The 21,642-nt window shown below is 46.9% G+C and overlaps 1 protein-coding gene across 13 annotated transcripts in view; it reads left to right on the forward strand.

The window, feature by feature from the left end:
• FAM178B (family with sequence similarity 178 member B) overlaps nt 1–21,642 on the forward strand; it is a 2,777,737-nt gene that overhangs the window by 810,629 nt on the left and 1,945,466 nt on the right. The window lies entirely within an intron of this gene.

Raw genomic sequence — 21,642 nt, forward strand, 5'->3', positions numbered from 1 at the left:
CAGAGACGCAGCGGCACCGGCATGCCATCACTCCAGCTGACAGTGGTCTGACGATCCCTTGCGGGGTGTCCAACTCAAGTCCAGGACGAAGTCCCACACTCTCACTATTCAGGTATGGGGGTTCGACTAAATCCTAGTGGAATTCTTGGCTCTTAGACTTGGGTACTTAGACTTAGGCTTCATAGCACCTACTCACATGCTAGGTACACTTAGGTACATCTAGACAGGCATCTTAGGAGTACGCATTTTATTTTATAAATGCATTTCATATTCATGTATGTGTTCATGACTATTCCAAAATGGTAGAACATTACTATTCCTTTTTATTCACTGTCCCGCTGGTTCTATATCTCTGCTACTGTGTTACAGTTGTAGTTGTAAGAACAACGGTACAATAAATTCTTATTGTAAACACGCTTGACTGTTTCTTCTGTGTATCTCTCTGAGATCAAAACAAACAAGCACGAGTGACTGGGTGAAAAGTAGTATATTGTTTCCATGAGTCTGAGGGTATTATGTTCTGAATTTGCAAAAACGAATCTCTCTGATAACAGGACATTCTAGCAGCACTGTGAGCTAGCTAATGCGAAAACATAGGCTGACATTTTCGGTGGGGGTGTACAGACTCAGGTTACCACCAAGCCCACAGTATATGTTATCAGTAAACAGCGTAGGTCCTGCATGAAAGGGTACTATTGGAACTACACTACATGGCGCCCAACGTGGTCTAACGGCACCCAAAGTGTCAAACATGGTTTTCCCAACGTGGTAAATACATGGTGCACAACAGTAGAATCTGAGTAGCTCAGTCGCGCTTATTCTCAGAGACCCTACTTACAAAACCTAGAGACGTCTGGAGTAGGTGGGAAAAAACTGCTACAGCTGAGTAGGTGAGATATCCTATGTATTGGCTGTTGATTAATCAAGCTTAAAAGGAAATATTCCCAAAAATTGTGCATAAAACCTTTTTCTTCAATTTCCTTGGACAGTTATTCTGTGTCTTAAACACAATGTCTGTCAAGAATGGAAATTTAAACCCACTAGAACAACCACTTCCCGGTGATGAGGAAGATGCAGATGCAATACATATTGCACCCAAAGTAAGACACAATCTTACAGTTAAACTACTCAAACATGAGTTATCTCCGAGAGGAGGTGTAGTGATATCCGTGATAGAGGCACAGGAAGATTTCAAAACAGAGGTAATCCACTCATGGGTTATATTCCTGTAAGCAGATGCTGTAACAGAAACGTTTCATTATTACAAACATGAAGAAGTTCCAGCGGCTTCCACTCCGTTTGAGGAGACTGAGATTCCGCATACCTTCCAGGAACATATTTTCTGGTTTAATGGCACCCTATCGCACATAAGAACAAGAGCAAGGCTTGGTCCTTTAGGTAGACCAGGAGCAACATGGCCGATATTAGCGACCTATGCACCACATCCAGACATTGACACAATGCGAGGTGATGAACTAGTTGTTCAACTCAAAGAGTTGATAAAACTCTACAGAAACATGCCACACTTCGTCTTAAGGACACTAGCAGTCAAACCCACAGTAATTTCACCCACTGCAGCTCTTACACGGAGCACTAGTACTAAAATTACTCCAAAAACATTACACGCGTAATGGGCAAAGTGCCCACAAAACGTGAAAAAATTCCTTTCTGGGTAGATCAGAAAATAACCCAGTTAGAAGCAGTATTCCCAAATACAACACCATGTGAAAAACACAGAATGTTAACAATCTTTTTGCCCATGCGGATTACACCACAGTTAGAGGATTGCACCTCTTGGGGTACAGTCTTTGCTGCCTTATATACCAGAACTCATGGTATTCCTTCATTAGCAGTAATTCTAGATGTATTAAGACAAATACAAAATGACTATGGAGCAGAACCTGCCCTAAACTTAGGGATGAAGTTATTAAATAACTACGGCCAGGTATCAGCCATAATACAAGCTAATATTAAAGGGGAAGCAGCAGCAGTGGCAATCTGCCAACACCTAAGGGAGGTTGGCCCGTTAACTCAGGAGGCTGACCTACCCAAAATGATTGAAACTGCGTATGCAGAATTAGGCAGAGATAGTTTGGGGGGAAGAGCTTTAAAACCTCAACTACAGGGCAGTACTGAAAAGGACACTTCTAAGCAGACACCTACTTCTAAAAAGAAGTGGGATAGTAAAAAAAGAAAACTCTATAGACAAGAGATCTCAATCCCGAGGTAGGTCTCCTCCACAGGAGCCCTCTGAAAAGAGGTATAACCTTAGGAATAGGGATAACATTTGGAAACCTGACAGGTATCAGGATACTGATACACGTTCCTCTCGTTCCTTTCAGGGTTCGAAGAAAAGATCCGAACGGGAAGGTCGGTCAGAAAATAGAGAGGAGCGCACACAGTCCAGAGACAAGCAGTGTGCTCAAGACTTTACTTCTAAAAAAGAAGATAAGCAAAATCCCAAACCTCAATTTAAGATAAAGAACGTTGCTGGTCTGAAAATCAGACATGCCCAGAATTCTGAGGACACAACTTCTGAACGGAGTATGGGCTCTGATGATGCTAGACAGTGCGGCAGAAGTAACAGTAGATCGCCTGAACCTGACAGAACTTCTGGTCACAGCGGAGTTGAATGATTACTTCACGGTGGAAACACCAGACACCAGGGTGAGCGTCCCACATAAGTTATATGAAATACCACTATGATTGGAGTTGGACAAGCCCAGGAAAGTAAAAGCTCTTTTTTGGAAGAACTTATCAGCTGGTTACGACATCCTGTTAGCAGAACAAGATTGGCCGCCTGTGTTCGTTATGGAGTGCCCCAGGGGAGAAAGTATAATTTTTCCTGCATTTTCCAACTACGTTCCTGTTCACCTACATACATATGCGCAGGAGTGGGCAGTAGCCCAAGCTCCAGCACTGTACAAAAATCACGCAGAGTGGGATGAGAACTCAACCTACCATGTGATCCTGTAAAAGTTGCACCTAATGTTCAGAGGCAATATCCAATAAAGCAAGAAGCTACAAAACAGGCCAGGGAGATCTTAGATCAACTTGAATACCATAGGGTAATTAAAAAAATATACCTCTCCAATTAACAATCCTTTGTTTCCTGTCGCTAAACCTACAATACATATCGTCTAGTTTTAGATTACAGACGTTTAAACGCATGCACAAACACATTTGCTGTCCAAAATGCACATAGTGCTGCATTAATGAATAACATTGTGCGCAAAAAATACAAAACCACAATTGATATCTCAAATGGATTTTTCTGCCAAAATATAGCTTCTTAAAGCAAGTATTTGACCGCATTCAGTGCGTTAGGGTCTAACGACAATTTTGTCGTCTAGCACTAGGGTATATAAACAGCCCAGGTGTATTTTCAGCAATAGTAACAGAGTTACTTAAAAAATTTGATGAAGAAGCGTTGTCATATGTAGATGATATTTATCTGACAGATGATGACTTAGAGAGGCACTTAACCAGGGTAAGCACCATTATTATGGGATTTGCCGTAGAAGGCTACAAATTCAACTTTAAAAAATCAAAAGTAGTCCACCTCAATGTCCTATTTTGGGATATGAGCTGTCAAGTGAAGGCAAAAGTCTGGCAACTAACTTTTTATAAAAGAGTGCGCTGCTCCAACCTCCAAAATCATTCAAAAATGTACAATCAATGCTAGGATTTCTAAATTTCGGCAGGACATACATTTTAGATTACGCAGAAAGGGTAAAACCATTCTATGACTTAATAAAACCTGACTTTGCAGCCAGAGATTGGACACAAGAACAAACTAATATTCTTTGTTTACTCCAGGAAGACATGATTGCTTCCAAATACTTACAAACATGCGTAAACGTACGCCACTTAGTGATCAGAATATTCGCGGGTCAATGCGGGTACACTTATTTAACCTTTAATGAAGGAGAAACTGTACCAATCGCTTACAAATCACACCGGTACACAAATGCAGAAATGCGTTTCACTTCAACAGAAAAAATCCTGACAGCAGCTCAGAGTGCTGTAGCAAGAGAAAGAGCACTGGCTCAGGGGAAATGCATTATTGTCGTAACTCCAGCTCCAGCTTTAGAAGCTGTTACAAAGGCCAGCATCCCAAATGCAAAAGCGTTAAATCCAAGATGGATACAATGGGCTAATTCTCTTACTGCAACAGATGTTGAATACAGATTTGATCCAAGTTTAAACACACAGGCATTCCTGAAATATGAACAAGAATATCCTCTACCAAATGAAATCTTGCCTCTAGATCAGTATGAATATATGATTTATACTGACGAATCTGTGCAACCGGCTATAGAAAGTAAGCAACAATATTTTTCGGCATGTGCTGTCGTTAAAGGTCGCATGAGTGATAGTAAGTTCAATCCTAGTTGCACAAAAACGCAATCTCTAGGAGACTGCCGGCTCAGTTGGCAGAATTAAAAGCTCTTATACTGGCACTTGTAAATACGGATCCAGAATTCCCCACACTAATTGTGTGTGATACTTTTTACTGTGGCCAGTCATACAATGAATACTTACAGCAGTGGGAGCAAAATGGGTTTAAAGATGCAAAAGGTGGCACAATTAAGCACAAAATGCTATGGGAACAGGTAGCGGAATTGAAATCCAAGCTACCGAGGACTCACGTGATCCATACACTGAGTCATCAACGTGATGCGTTCACGTTGAAGGGAATTCATTGGCTGATAAAGCCGCAAAGGGGGCTGTTCGCACGGCTTCCTTAGCTGCGCTGACTCGTTCAAAAACAAGAATAGACGGAAAAATAATGGTAGCTCTCATCGCATCACACAAAGGCAGCACAGCAGTACCTAATAAAATTTCCACTCAAATACTCCTACAAGTTAGATGCACAAAACATTCCATATGCTCAGATTTCTGAAGTGGGGGATAGAGTATTACCAAATATGGATCGTAGGCAAGGTTTTTTATTTTTTATTTGGGGGGGGGGTTTATTGGCATTTATAAGACTTACAAAGTCAACAACAATAAGCAAATTGACCGTTGCACAACAACATCCATCTTCCAGCTTAAGTACAGTATATTAGACCTCAAAAGTATACAAGTGATAATATAGATTGGTACATGTATTCAGTAAATCTGGTACACTTTCAGATATTCTATTAAATACTTCCAATAATCTCTGGGCCTTGAACCCGCAGGCAGTTCTTCCTCATATGTTAATAAAGTGTCTTTACAATACGTCAGGTCTACAATCCATTGTTTGATTGTTGGAGCCCTGATGCCATTCCATCCAATTGATATCCTACGTTTAGCCAAAAGCAATGCTACCAGACAGAACTTTCTCTTGGCAGCCCGTACCTCAGGCACCAGCCCCAGTAAGCATGTGCGAACCGTACATTCAATGGGAATGCCCACCATAACACTCAACATTTTAGTCACTTGTAACAAATAGTCCAATACCTTCGGACAATCCAATGCACGGTGTATAAAATCTGCTACGTTCGAGTAACAACGTTTAAATTTTGAGTCCATGCTCAGCCCATATCGAGTCAGTCAGGTGTATAATAGGTCTGATGTAGGTATTTATAATGTAGTATACGTAGATTTCCGTTGGGTGTTAGCAGACCTTTAAGTGTGCAGGATGTGGTCCACTCTTCTATCGTTAGTGGAATGTCTAAGCTAGCATTCCATTTTTCCAGTGCACGCAGCGTGATTCCCGCTATATCATCTTGTAATTTAACATATAGTTTGGAAACTATGTGATTTGCTGTGGGAGTCGTAAGCAATATTTGCAGTGAGGACGCTTGTTGCGGTTCTGCGGGGTATGAGGGATACAATTTCTGCAATGCTCTCTGTAACCTATAATACGTAAATTTAAAAAGTAAAGTCGTGTTGCTTATGAATGATAGGTCCTCGAGGGTCCTAAACTGACCATCCTGATACAGGTCGCCCATAGTATCTATACCAACTTGTCTAAGTAAGCCCATTCCTACCTTCTCTTGAGTGACTGAAAGCTCTGGATGGTAATGTAATGGCAGTGCAGCTGTGTACAATGGTAATTTGTTTGCTTTCTTTCCCATTATTTACCAGGCTTCGTTTGTCGCATCTATTGTGTTAATATCGCAAGCATGTAATGGGGGTCTCCGATGTGTTAAAATAGCCGTCAATAGTATGGGAAGTGCATCACCTTCTTCTATTGCCACGTGTGTAAGGTATGGAATCTCATGATACCAGAAATGTGCGTACTGTGCTTGCGCACATAAATAATAAAGTAAAAAAATCCGGTGCTTTGAACCCTCCTTGTGAGTATGGCAATGTTAAAGCACGCATTTCTATCCTCGCTTTCTCACCTTCCCATATCAAGTTTAGTACCAGAGTTGATATTCTACGAAACACTGCCATTGGCGGCCTAATCGGAATAATATTAAATAAGTACAGGAATTTAGGTAGGATTACCATTTTCACTATGGCCGTACGGTCTGCTAGTGATAGCGGCAAACAGTTCCATCTCTTGATTTTGTCTTCCATAGCACTGACTGCTTGACCGTAATTTGTACGTATAACAATGTCCGGGTCTCTATGGAACCAGATACCCAAATACCATATTGGTTCTGATTGCCATTCTAAAAGGTAGTTCAAAGGATGCGGGCACGTAGTATCAATCAATGGGATTATCTGCGATTTAGACCAGTTTATGTTGAGTCCCGAGTTTTATATATTCACGCAGTAGCGGGTTTAAATTTTGCACGGGGTCCCGGACATACAGCATCATGTCATCTGCGTATAATGAAATGTGTAATGGTCATTGTGGGAATTGAAGAGCTGAATAGTGGTGCTCCTGCCTAATTTTGCACGCCAATGGCTCAAGCGCTAGTGCAAATAGTAGACAGGGGACAGCCTTGCCGCGTCCTTCTGGTAATTAGAATTGGATCAGATATGTACTTATTAATCTTATTACGCGCCGTTGGGGCAGTATATAACATTGATACCCACTGTAAAAAATTGGGAGGGAAACCCATTCTACGTAAAACTGTGTGCAAGTATGGCCATTCGATGGAATCAAAAGCTTTGGCCGCGTCTAGTAAGACTGCTGGGGCCTCGGTGTTGGGAACTAAATAATGTGATAACGCAAACAATGTTCTCGTGTTATTAGTCGTTGACCGTGACGGGATAAAGCCGATTGGTCCGGTAGGACCAATAGCGGCATCAACAGTTGAAGACACGTGGATATCAGTTTGGCAATAATCTTCGTATCTACATTTATAAGGGAAAGGGGTCTGTAGGAATCGCAATATTCTGGATCCTTGTCCAGTTTCAACAGGGCGATCAACATGGCTTCTCGTAAAGTTGACGGGAGTTTTTGTTTGTCATGAGCGTCTCCGTACATTTGTACCAAATGAGGAGCCAATAGGTCTGCAAACGATTTATAAAATTTGCACGTGAAGCCGTCAGGGCCCAGTGCCTTGCCATTTGGTAGGGATTTAATAACAGCCGTTACTTCCTCAATGGTGACAGGCAATGAGAGGTATTCTCTTTGTGCATCTGATAGCCATGCTATCGACACATCAGCCAAATATTCCATTATTTCCTCTGCATTGGTAGTTGGGTGTGATGTGTATAGTTTCCCGTATGCTTACATAAATTCCCGCAGTATACTTTGTGCATCGTACCACGGAATTCCCTCAGAGTCCCTAATCACCTGGATTGTTAGTGGGGTGCGACCCGCACATATTTTGGTACAAAAGGGGGTGGTGATGGACGGAGCATCTGAACCAATCAAACACTCACACCCAGTCAAAAGATCTGGGTTTGATCCATCACCGTTCTTTAGCCCACTCTGCCACCCCAGTTCAGACATGGCTATATGCAAATCAGTCTGATCCTGTGCCTCATGGGAACAGTCAAGCCCGAACTGCCAAGCCATGCCTTCCCTGGACCGGAAACAAGCTTCCGAGGACCGGTTTCTGGCATTCCAGTCGTCTTCAGCCCGGCTTGCTTGAATCCAGTGGCAAAGTGAGCAAGGGACTCACGTCTGAGCATACCCTGCCACACTTATGGCGGCCAAAGCGGTACAAAAGGGGGTGGTGATGGACGGAGCATCTGAACCAATCAAACACTCACACCCAGTCAAAAGATCTGGGTTTGATCCATCACCATTCTTTAGCCCACTCTGCCACCCCAGTTCAGGCATGGCTGTATGCAAATCAGTCTGACCCTGTGCCTAATGGGAACAGTCCTGCCCAAACTGCCAAGCCATGCCTTCCCTGGACCGGAAACAAGCTTCCAAGGACCGGTTTCTGGCATTCCAGCCGTCTTCAGTCCGGCTTGCTTGAATCCAGTGGCAAAGTGAGCAAGGGACTCACGTCTGAGCATACCCTGCCACACTTATGGCGGCCAAAGCGGTGCAAAAGGGGGTGGCGATGGACAGAGCATCTGAACCAATCAAACACTCACACCCAGTCAAAAGATCTGGGTTTGATCCATCACCGTTCTTTAGCCCACTCTGCCACCCCAGTTCAGACATGGCTATATGCAAATCAACACACACAGGGAAAAGTAAGGTAGGGTCAAAGGCCAAAGTTTAAAGACTAACTGGGATATGTAGCCCCAAACTGACATGTAAATACAAAATATATACCAGCGTCTATGCGATAAGAGAACACAAGAAGATACCTAACAAGACTCAAAATTGTAATGTGGCAAAATAACATAAACATGTATGTGTGTTGATTCCCATCATTCACCACACCTGGTGATCAGCTTCATCATTTGGGTATCCTTTTGTGTAAAAAGACAATCCAGCTCTATCAGTATCAGAACTATCGAGTGTCAGTGGTAAAGTTACCAAGATGAGCAAGTTTGGATGTGTGGGAACAAACATTTTTTTTAGGTGCAGTGCAAATAGTGGACTGCAAAAAAGTATATATAAAATTGATGCGTGAGCAGACTGAAAACTTTATTAGTGTCAGTCACGATCAAGGGTTAAAAACACAACTCTAGGACCAGTTTTAACAAATAGCTGTCCTCAACAGAAATGGTCAACATGTTTCAGCACTTAAAGGCTAGAGATGAAGCCATGTGCTTTCATCAGGACCTCTATAGATAATAAAGCTACTGCTATTCACAACTCATTCAAAAAAGGATATACTGTGAGTATAACATCTCACAATCCGGAATTCCTCGTAGTGTCAACAGATTTCTGAAAAATAAAAAGACACAAAACACAAATGATACTTGAAAAAGAATATCTAGAACGTTCTCTAATTATATGTGGCTATGAAGTGTTGTGCCATCACATATATCCCCACTCAATGGGGCACCATTCCTTCTTACCTTGTTTGTACAAAGGACAAAACCTCGCCCCACCTGGCAACGGCTCAGGGTGTAGGAGGCACCGCTCTAAAAGGAAGAATACACCAAACTAAAAATCTTGTGGTGTCTCATTCTTTCACATTAACAACAGAAACAACTACCTCTAGTAAGCGGTACAACAAAACCAACATGACATTGATACACACATTCTTATCTTATCATCATTTAAAACAAAGACAATGGCAGCCCAATCAGGCTTGTAGAAATGCCTAGATATAGTATATGCACCTCAACATATGAAAATAACATGAGAAGGAGCTATTACTACTGGGCAACCATCAAAACTCGACCAGATGTAAAGAGCGTAATTGTCCTAGACTCACAATCGAGTCTCAGTGTTAGAAAAACCAAACAAACTGTATTTGGCACCTATACACAACCAGCATATATAGTGGGAGAGCGCCCTCTTACCTTTCCGTCGGTACCTCGGACGGTCTTCAGAGCCGTCGCGGAGGTACCGAACGGAGAATTCAAAAGTAATTAAGTAACTTCGAGTGGCAGTCTTCCGGGTTAGCAGGCGGAGTCTCGGAAGGCTATAGAGATCGCGAGACTACGCCAAGGGACTACAGAGTTAGCCTGGGATATGTAGTTTTCAAAGTCTACGCGGGCGATCGAAGATCAATGAATATCTTTGAATGGTCATCTTCCGGGTGCTCAAACGAATACCTGGAAGGCAATTGATATCGCAAGAACTACAAAATGACCTGAGATATGTAGTTTATAAACGCCCCCTCTAGTGACAAACAGCGAGACTGACACATGTTTCCAAAATTGTAGATACTCTGTGGACAAGCTGCTCGGAAGACAGTTGGTATCACGAGAACAACAGAGTAATCTGGGAAACCTGGTAATTGATATCGCGAGAACTACAGAGTAACCTGGGAAATGTAGTTTACACACGTCCCCGCTGGTATCGAAATAGCGAGACTGAAGTCTATTTACAGATTTGTAGGCGCTATAAGGACAAGCTGTTATATCGTCAAATCTTGTGATGGTAGAGTTATTAACAGCATACCTCACTGTTTATCCGAGGAGTATCCCGAAAGGCACATGATTGTTCGGCACCAGTTGTAAGCAGAACCCACTAATGTACTCACATTAAAGGCACAATAAGCAAGTACAGAGAAATGAACTTCACTAAGATTAATATCCTTATCAAGAAAAAGGTGTAGATGCTGAGTAAATCAAGACTCACGTGAGGACTAATTTTAAATGTCGTCACTTGATATACCCTTGGTATTCATCTTTATGGATCAGAGGGATTATCAGCTCTGTAACATACCTAAGGATACCAGAGAGCATTGCTAAACAAACCGGTATAAAACTGAACCAGGTATACAAAAGCTTCAAAAAGCGTATGAGTTTACAGAGAGGACCAAGGAATAGAGTCATTGAGTCCTTGTGTATCACTTTTTAATCTGAAAACCCAACGCTGTTCTCTAAGGAGTAGAAATTTAGAGATATCTGTAACCTGCTGCGGGATGTAAGGTTGTTCTAAAACAGTCCACAACATGTCCTCAGGTTTATGGTTAAGCTCCAGAAAATGGGCCGTTAGTCTCGTAGCTTGTTTTTTACACCTTACGGTGCTCATATGTTCCATTATCCGCAACTTAACTTTACGTGCCGTCATGCCCACATAATTAAGTTTGCAGGGGCAAGAGATCAAATAGACCACTCTCTCGCTATTACAATTGGTCATTTTATTCTGTACCCATGGACGATCTGTGCCTATATCTACTGTTTTAGATTTCTTCGTCATAGGACACACCTTACAGGTACCACAAGGGAAATGTCCCTGTACATTAGGTCTACCCCAGATGGTATCTTGTGTAGCTGTATCAATGGCACGTGGTCTGGTATGCACCAATTTATCACGGACATTGCTGTTTCTTTTAAAAGCAAAGAGAGGGGGAGGTAGGCAGTCATTTTCAACATTGAGAATTTTCCAATTCTTCAGAATAGATTTCTTAACATCATTAGACACAGTACTATATGTGTTAACAAATGTTAACCTGGGAGTCAGAGTCTGTTTGATATTGCTTTCGAGTAGACTTTCACGATTGTTGTTGCAAATCAGTCTGACCCTGTGCCTCATGGGAACAGTCCAGCCCGAACTGCCAAGCCATGCCTTCCCTGGACCGGAAACAAGCTTCCGAGGACCGGTTTCTGGTATTCCAGCCGTCTTCAGCCCGTCTTGCTTGAATCCAGTGGCAAAGTGAGCAAGTGACTCACGTCTGAGCATACCCTGCCACACTTATGGCGGCCAAAGCGGTACAAAAGGGGGTGGGAATGGACGGAGCATCTGAACCGGTCCTGGGAAGCTTGTTTCCAGTCCAGGGAAGGCATGGCTTGGCAGTTCGGGCTGGACTGTTCCCATGAGGCACAGGGTCAGATTGATTTGCATATAGCCATGTCTGAACTGGGGTGGCAGAGTGGGCTAAAGAACGGTGATGGATCAAACCCAGATCTTTTGACTGGGTGTGAGTGTTTGATTGGTTCAGATGCTCCGTCCATCACCACCCCCTTTTGTACCGCACATATTATGATCACAAAAGTTCTACCGGGCCTGCCCCCCTCACCATAGGAACGCGCAATGTGGCGTTTGGTGACATATTTTAGTTCATCATTACCATATGATCAGTACTCCGTTAGGACAGTTCTGATTTCCCTTAACAATTTGGTATTTTTTGTGCGTTCATATTCCTGCTCCAAGTCACGCAGCATATTTTCTCATGTGAAAAGTTGTTGCTTTATATCTTTAAGAATGCCTGCAGTAGTGCTAATGCAAATTCCCCTAATCGTCGCTTTAAAAGCCTCCCATAATAGTCCTGGGTCCTCAGTCGTTGGGGCGTTCAGCTCAAAATACTCAGTTATAGCAGTGTGTATAGTGTCAGTGTACACCGAGTCTAGTAAAGCGGTGGCATTAAATCTCCAACCAAAAGGAGGGGGAGTATAGTGCGGAATGGTTAACTTAGTACCGGGTTATGATCGGACAGTGTCCTGGGTAAATGCCTAACCATATTTGTCCAGAGTGACATGTCTTCTGTACCTAGCCAGTAGTCAATACGTGACCAATATTGTACGCTGCTGTTGTGTGAGTGGCTTCTGTATGTTCTGGATAGCGTGCCCTCCATATGTCAGTAAGGTGCATAACAGACATAATATCTTTTAGTGTAGCTAATGCATGTTTGTGAGGCTCGGTTGTATTCCCAGATCTGTCCAGGCCATCCTGTAAAGCAATATTAAAATCCCAGCCCCACAGAAATTAAACGTCTCGCAACTCGTTCAGTGTACGCCACACTCTATGATAAAAGTCAGGGTCATCTACATTGGGGCCATAGGTATTTACTAAAGCTAGTCTTTGCCCTCTTATGATCCCTATCACTATAACATATCGCCCTTCTTCATCCTTTAGGACCTCTGTGATGTTAAAATTCAGACCTTTCCTAATTAAAATTAGGACCCCCCCTAGAGTAGGAGGAGTAATTCGAACTATGCATTGATTCTGCCCATCTGCGGCCGATATTATTACTTGTGTGAGGAGCAATGTGTGTCTCCTGAAGGAGGGCAATATCCACTTTCTGCCTATCAAAATATGCAAAGAATTGGCGAATCTTCTTCGGATTATTTAACCCTCTAACGTTCCAAGCCAGTAAATTTATATGCTTTGGCCGTAATGTCTCAGCGAACACCTGCAGATCTAAATATCAAACAGAAAATAGAATAACATTTGTAGCATGTACAACCTTTAAATGCTGTCTTCCGGAAGTGATAGCGTTACATATTGTAGTATAACAATGGAAATCTCCAAAGCCTCTCAAGTGCATTGGTCTGTAGAACAAAACCCAACATCCCCACCTCCTCCAACCACCCACTTCAGCATCCCAACTATGCCAAAGACATACCCTTATAGAAGCAACCTTGAAACCAAACAGTGGTTGGGGAGCACCCACTCGGGGGTCCGCCTGGTGCACATATCTACATCCATCATAATGGATGTGATCAGGCACTTGTTAGCTACATGGATGATGGATGATCTAAGTTTGGCTGCTGGACAGCACAGCCAGGAGGTATGCATAGGTGAGAACATTAACATTTAAGCACCTACCACCAGTCACAGCACCTCGACAAAAGCCTCAATGCGTTACATTAATAGATGCTAAAACGAGGACAGACATGCAATCTCAGTACATATTGTTAAGTACAGACTATATATTCAACAAATCGTCCACATGAATGTGTCTATGGAATTGCTACCATTTGTGTACAATATATGTCAGTAATAGTTAGGTAGCTCTGGGTTCAGCTCTGTTGACCTCTCAGCGCTGTCAGCAACAGTCTTTTGACAGGTTGTAGATAGAGAGTTTAACCTTAGATAAATGGATTCGACAGCCGGCTCAAGTGTCCCGCCAGTGCACTCAGGCCGGCTCTAGACTTAAACATGTCCCCAGCGCTCCCCACCAGAGCAATATAGTGCATTGCCATAGGCACATGGCGCTAGTAATGTTTCTATAAAGCGGGGGTCTCCGAACATGTCCTAGTCCTGTAATCCAGCATTGCGGACCAAGAAAGATGACAGTTTAATATATAAACAGTAGTGTGTGCATGTGGCTTACTAGTCATTAGGCGCTGGAATGCATTTCCTCTTACCATACCAATGATCGCTCAGTCTGAGTCTTGGTGCTGCTCTTCCGGTGTCTCTCTTTGCACCTGCGGTTGAGCTTCTTCAGGAAATCTTGTGCAGCCTGTGGAGTTTGAAGAATGGTAGAGCGGCAATCTTGTGTCACTTTAAGTCGTGCTGGGTAGAGCACGGCATATTCAATTCCCAGTTCACGCAGTTTCTTCTTCGCCGGGTTGTACTCTTTGCGTGCAACTTGGACCGCTACTGTGAAATCCGGGTAGAACTCCAACGCATTTCCTTGGTAGTTGATGTCACGCTTCTCACGAGCCAGCCTCAAAATGGCGTCCCTATCTCTGTAGTTAAGGATGCGAGCGACAATGGGGTGCGGGAAAGTGCCTGGTTTCGGCCTGGGGGCGAGGGATCGGTGTGCGCGCTCCACCAGCAGGACTGACGAGAAGGGCTCTGTGCTCAACACACTACGGATCAACTCCTCTACATATGTTTCCATTCTGCCGGTATTGGTGGATTCCGGCACACCTGTTATGCAGAGGTTATTCCGGCGAGATCTCGCTTCCAAATTGTCTGCCTTATTCCGGATGACCTCCAATATCTTCTCCATGTCTGAACATTTTTTGGTGGTGGCATGAGATTCGTCCTCCACTGCAGAGTCTAGCTGCAGCTTCGACCAGTCGCTCCACATGCTTATCCAATTTGGCCGCCATGTTGTTGACGCGTTGTGTAATGGTGTCTAGTTTCCCGTTTATGTCCTGAAGACTCTGCTGTTATTCTGCCTGTAACACTTGTTCCATACCTCTATTTGTCGCAGCTTCATTGTCAAGCTCAGTATCCGAGTGAGCTGTTGCGCCCTTGCTGTGTTTTTTGGCCTCGAACGGTAGCTTGGATTGCTGTTTCTCAGGCTTTCCCATTTTCGCGTTTGGCAACACTGCCAGGTCAGAGAGATGTCAATGGCACACTACAGCAAGTAGAAGGACTTTCAGCACAAAATTCTCGTACACACGGAATCTGCAGAGCTGTCGGTATAATATGGATGCGTCCCTACCAATGTTCATGGACAGACAACAGCGGAAGCTATAGTATAGACCCAACAGGTTGTCGAGACGGCTGTGGGTAACGACAACCAATATTATCCCTGTGTTGGAACCGGAGGTCTCTGGTTGGCACAGGTATGCACTTGTGACAAGCAGGGACCCTCAGCTCCACGTCAGGGCAAGGGAACTACTCCTTCGAATAACCCCTGCTCACCCTCTAGGTAGTGTGGCGCGAGCAGATAAGGCTAATCCTCAGGGCGATTGTAAGTTAGGCATTTATGATCACACACAGTAAACCCACTGACCCACCACAAATGGACACCAGTCGTGTAGTTGTATCAAAAATACGTATACTTTATATAAAAGGTATATTCAAGCAGGATTATCACAAGACCATATCACATGTAACGATTCGAGGCCAACAGATGGTACTTAGGCAAGCTTTAGTCTTTAAATGTTCGTTGTTCGGCAAGGTACGATGACAGGGAAATAAGAACGTTGCGGACCCTGGATCCGATATGAACTCGGGACGGAGTTCACGTGTACCTTGCTTGTGGAAGTCCGAGGCGTTTCAGGCGCAGCTGGTGAGGGCGGACTCCGAACCAGGCCGACGGTTCTCCAGAGGATCTCTCCGGCTCAGGTCCCCCTCGAGGTGCGAGGTGGAGGAGCAGGACTGTAGAGGGTTGCGGCGATCCGGGGTCGATGCAGCTCACGGGGCGAGGCGCCGTTCAGGCCTGCGGGCGTACTACTTCTTAGCACGCTGGGTCGTACTCGTGGATCTGTGAGGGGCGTCACGTTCTACGGCAGACAGGTGCAACACCAGGCTTCCGGTACCACTGTACGGGGAGGCCTTTCTTGAGGTGCAGCACGGGTCTTGGTATGCAGGAGGGCAAAGCGAGACAGTCGTGTACGTTACGACGTACGGACCGTCCGAGGCTATGGAATGCGCTCCGTGCAGATTCCGGCGGGAGAAGATGAGAGGTGCACAACGCTCTCCGTTAGCGGTGAGGTGACAGGAGAGCGGGCGGCCCGGCACTGAAGCGGAGAGCGACTCAGGGATGAGCGGGCTCTCTACGGCGGGGCGACCAGGCTCCGAGCTGTCACGACCTGGGAGGGGGCGAAGGCACCCGAGTCACAACTCCGGCGAGGGAATAAGAACTAAGGCCCAACAGCAGACGGGCACAAGCAGATAGAACCCAATGGTCCTGGGGTTCCGTTCAGGGGGCAAGCTCTCGATCAAGCCCTTGGAGATCGTTTCAGGCACAAGTCTACAAAGTCCTTTCTGGTCCTTTCCTATCCGTTCTCAGCAAGGCACCACTGCTGGCCAGTCTTACAGGATTCAGACCGGTTTCCGTCCTTCAGCTTCTCTTGGTCCTTCTAGTCAGGCAGAGGTACGTCGTGGTCAAAACTGGATCTGATTTGTAAGGAGTGGAGCTCCTATATTTATACTGAGATTCTTTTGTCTTTGCAGGCCAGGGGGCCCGAGCCTAGTTCAACCCGGTTCTGGAGTACTCTGTTTACAGGAAGCTGCCGTCTTCTTTCAGAGTGCGGGCAGGCACATCAGACGCTCCGCAGGGGGGTGGAGCCAGTATTGTGGTGGCGGAGCACAACCCTACTCAGAGTCAAGGACTACTCCGCCCACCCATCCTGGTGTAAGCACCCTATTCACCACCTGGGGGTCCCAACTGTCCCTGGGAATCTCCCAGCCCTGTCACTCACACAAAGCCAGACAACAGATACACATCCTGGCAGTGGCGGGCTAAATAGTTAGGCACGCAAAGGCTATCTTTCTAAAAGTAGCATTTGCAGGATTTTAAAATAAACCTTACTTAAGGAAGTATTTTATTATTCTGAGTTCAGGCATACTAAACTCGACATGCTACCGTGTTCCCTGAGTCTGCCGGGACTATAGCGTGTAATAGTTCTGACAGCTCATCTTGGCCTAAGAGAACCGGTAGCCCTTCCATAGTGAAGAACGAAAAGGGCGGTAATTCACTATGAGGACATGCCACACTCTAGGCTTGTCCTACCTTACGCTTCAATGCACCCTGCCCCTAGGCCTACCATAGGGGCGACTGATATGGAGGTTAGGGAAGGTTCAGGGACTGGCAAGTGTGGGCACTTGCGCAGTCAGCGTGACAGTACGGGACTGTACGCGGGGTCTGCAATGGCGGACCCGAGTCATGTCTTACGAGGCCGCTTCTGTGGGTGGCGCAACCAGCGCTGCAGGCCCACCAGCAGCATTAGTATCTACAATCCCCGGCACTCCTTGTGCACGTTACTGGGGACTGACAGTAAACCAAATAAGCCAATCGTGGAAATCAATTACACATACACTTTACATTGGGAGCACTTGCACTGCGGCACGGATTGGCCATGGCGCAGTGCCCTGAGCATCGAACACCAGCAAAACATCTGAGGCACATCAGCAAAAAGTGGAAGGGAGACTCACGCCAAGGTGCCAGGTCTAACACGTGTCCCCTCCAGCTGAAATGTGGGGAGAACTACCCTTGCCCAGGGAGTTCCTCATCACTAAGGCGGAAAAACCTTGACAGACCGTCAGCATTGGCGTGGTCTATGCCAGGGCAGTGTTCCACCGTAAAGTCCATACTCTGTAGAGAAATGGACCACCTCAACAGTTTTGGGTTCTCACCCCTCATTTGAATCAACCATCTGAGGGGCCTGTGGTCCGTCTGAACTCTGAAGTGAGACCCAAACAAGTAGGGTCTTAGCTTCTTCAGGGCCCAGACCACAGCAAAAGCTTCTCGCTCAATCGCACTCCACTTCTGTTCCCGTGGAAGTAACCTCCGACTGATGAAGGCCACAGGGTGATCCCAGCCCTCCTCAGTCATCTGTGAGAGGACAGCCCCAATCCCATGCTCTGAAGCGTCTGTCTGCACTACGAACTCTTTGGAGAAATCAGGAGCCAGGAGCACGGGCGCCGTGCACATGGCCGTCTTCAGGGTGTCAAATGCTACCTGACAGGCGTCAGTCCAGATCACTTTCCGGGGCTGCTTCTTCGAAGTCAGCTCGGTCAAGGGGGCAACGATGGTGGCGTATCCCTTGACGAACCTCCTGTAGTACCCGGTGAGTCCGAGGAAGGCCCTCACCTCCGTTTGGGTCTTGGGGGCTTCCCAAGCCAGGATGGTTTGGATTTTGGGTTGAAGGTGCGCCACCTGGCCGCTACCAACTTGGTGTCCCAAATACACCACTGAACCCTGCCTGATCTGACACTTGCTTGCCTTGATCATGAGGCCTGCCTTGCGCAGAGCCGCCAACACTTCCCACAGGTGTCGCAAGTGTTCCTCCCACGTACTGCTGAACACTGCGATGTCGTCCAGGTAGGCGGCACTGAACGCGTCCAGTCCAACCAACACCCAGTTGACCAACCTCTGGAAGGTGGCAGGGGCATTTTTCATCCCGAAGGGCATCACCCGGAATTGGTAGTGCCCATCTGGGGTTGAAAACGCGGACCTCTCCTTGGCCCCGTCAGTTAAGGCGATCTGCCAGTACCCAGACGTTAAGTCAAACGTACTGAGGTACCGGGCAGCCCCCAACCGATCGATGAGCTCGTCAGCTCTGGGGATTGGGTGCGCGTCGGTCTTCGTGACCGAATTGAGTCCTCGATAGTCCACACAGAACCGTAGTTCGGGCGTGGCTCCCGGCGTCGCAGCCTTCGGGACCAAGACCACTGGGCTGGCCCAAGGACTGCTGGAGGACTCAATCACCCCAAGAGCAAACATCTTCGAGACTTCCTCTTTGATGCAGGCTCGTACCCTGTCAGTCACACGGTAAGCCTTGTGCTTCACCGGCAAGCTGTCTCCCGTGTCCACATCATGGACGCACCAATCTGTGACACCCGGAACCAGGGAGAACAAGTCAGAGAATTGCCCCAGCAGCTGGCGGCAATCACTCTGCTGCTCGGGGGTCAGGGAGGGTGAGAGGTTAACTCCATCCGCTGACCCGTCTCGCTCGGAGGCCACCAAGAGGTCCGGAAGAGGCTCGGTCTCCTCCTCCATTCTGTCATCGGTTGCCAACAGCATGCCCACTTCGGACCTCTCCAAGTGGGGCTTAAGGCGGTTAACATGTAGGACCCTCAAAGGGTTCCTGGGAGTTTGCAAGTTCACCAGGTAGGTGACAGGACTCTTGCGCTCCACAACCTCAAATGGACCCGTCCACTTATCCTGAAGTGCACAGGGCTCCACTGGGGCCAAGACCCACACCTTTTCTCCAGGTTGAAGCTCCACCAGAGTGGCATTCTGGTCGTACCACCGCTTCATCTCTTCCTGGCTGGCTTCCAGGTTTGCCTCAGCAAGTTTCATGAATCGCCGGGTCTGGTTTCGGAAGGCCAGCATGTAGCTATATACATTCTGGGGAGGTTTCCTGGGAGTTTGCTCCCAGCCTTCCCGAACCAGACTCAGAGGTCCTCGGACCGGGTGACCGTACAGAAGCTCGAAGGGACTGAACCCGAGCGACTTCTGTGGCACCTCTTGGTACGCAAACAGCAGGCATGGCAAGAGGACGTCCCACTTACGCATCATCGGTCCTTCTAGGCCCATTATCATGCCTTTTAAGGTTCGGTTGAATCTCTCAACCAACCCGTTTCCTTGGGGATGGGTAGGGGTGGTGAACTTGTATGTTACACCACACTCTTGCCAAAGGGACTTCATATATTTCGATATGAAGTTGGTACCTCTGTCAGACACCACCTCTAGAGCGAATCCTACTCGAGAGAAAATTCCCATCAGCGCTCATCCCACCACGGGGGCCGTCACTGTCCTCAGAGGGATGGCTTCATGGTCCACCAAGACCAGGATGAACCTGTTGCCCATGGCGTCAATTCCCACTCATTGGAATGGGGTACTGACGACGGGGAATGGTTGGAGGGGAGCCTTGTTCTTCCCTCCACACTTACCACTGGCTTGGCAAGTCGGGCATGTCCTACAGTGAGCATCTGAGCTCCTGTGCATCTGGGGCCAGTAAAAGTGGGTGACAAGCCTGTCATAGGTCTTGTCCATCCCCAGTTGTCCTGCTAACGGCACATCGTGAGCCAAACCCAGTAGGAAGGCTCTGAACTTCTGGGGTACCACCAGCACACGGGCTGACCCAGGTTCAGCAGCCTTAGGCTCTGAATACAGGAGATCGTTCTCCCAGTATATCAAGTGTTTCCCGGACTGAACACCATTGGCCTGGTCTGCAGCCTGCTGCCTCATCCCTACGAGAGAAGGGCACTCTCACTGCTCCTTGCAGAATTCCTCCCTGGAGGGACCCCCTTCCTGCTGCCAATGGGTCAGCTCAGGCAGGTCTACCAGTTCAGCGATCTGTTCCCCGGTAGGCTCCAGGGCATCCCCCTCGGGGTCTGCTTCCTCCTGGGCCGGGGGAACTTCGGGAGCCGGCTGTCCGCGCCCCCTGCGCCTTCTCTATAAGGCCGGTTCCTGGGCCTCTCCCTCAGGCTCCAGGACCTCTTCAACACCCCTACTGTCTGCCATGGACCGTGTGGTCACGCACGCCCAGTCGGGTAGACCCACCATCGGCAGATGAGTCGTTTTCTCAACCTTTCCCCAAGGGGAGTTCTCCAAATCGTTCCCTAGCAGACAATCTACAGGCATGGAGGTCCTCACAGCGACTTGCAGAGTACCAGAGACCCCCCCCCCCACTCAAAGGGAACCTGAGCCATCGGACATTGGCTCTCAGAATTGTCAGCATTGACAACACTACAGTAGGCGTGCGGTACCACCTGCTCCTGAGACACCAGGTGCTGCCTCACTGCAGTCACACTGGCTCCTGTATCTCGAAGAGCCTCCGCCTTCTTACCGTTGATGGTCACTACCTGCGCATATTTTTTAGTGTTATTGGGCAGGTAGTTTTCGGGGACCATCTCACTGTCTCCTAGCGAGACTAGGGTCATCTGAACGGGATCCCCACCCAGTTGGACGGCTACTTCCTCCCCAAAATTAACATTAGCTAGTTGCCGGGGTGGAGCACCAGTGGGTGCGGGTTTTGCAAATAAGCGACACTTAGGGTCAGAGGCAACGTGACCCAAGTCGCCACACCTAAAGCAGGTGATGGGCCCTCTTTGAACAGGTTTACCTGTCGGGGCCGCGGTTGATTTCGGGGGTGGAGGAGGCTGAGAACCTTTCCATTGGTTCCCTTGGGGATTACTTTGGGGGACTTTTTAGAACCCTTTCTGTTTTCCCCTGTCCCCCCCACTCTTCTGCTGGGGACCCTGCCCACCTTTGGCTGAATCTCCCACTGGACCTTTGTGGACCCTGGTGCTGAGCCAGTGGTCCGCTTCCTCAGCAAGCTTCCTCGGGTTGGACAGCTTGCTATCGATCAGGTGCTGGCGTAACTCAGGAAAACAATTATCCGACAAGTGCTCCCATGCCATCAAATCAAGCAGCCCTTGAAAATCAGTTACTTTACTGCCCTTCACCCAACCATCCAGCGCTCTGCAGTAAAAGGTCACATACTCCACATACGTACCCCCTTGAATCTTCACACACTTCCTAAACCGCTGTCGGTACATTTCAGGAGTTAACCCAAATCGATTCATCAGGGCATCTTTCATGTGCGGGTAGGAGTTGGACTCTTCAGAAGGAAGATCTAGCAGGG

This window comes from Lissotriton helveticus, chromosome 11, assembly GCF_964261635.1.
Source record: "Lissotriton helveticus chromosome 11, aLisHel1.1, whole genome shotgun sequence".
Taxonomy (NCBI): Eukaryota; Metazoa; Chordata; class Amphibia; order Caudata; family Salamandridae; genus Lissotriton; species Lissotriton helveticus.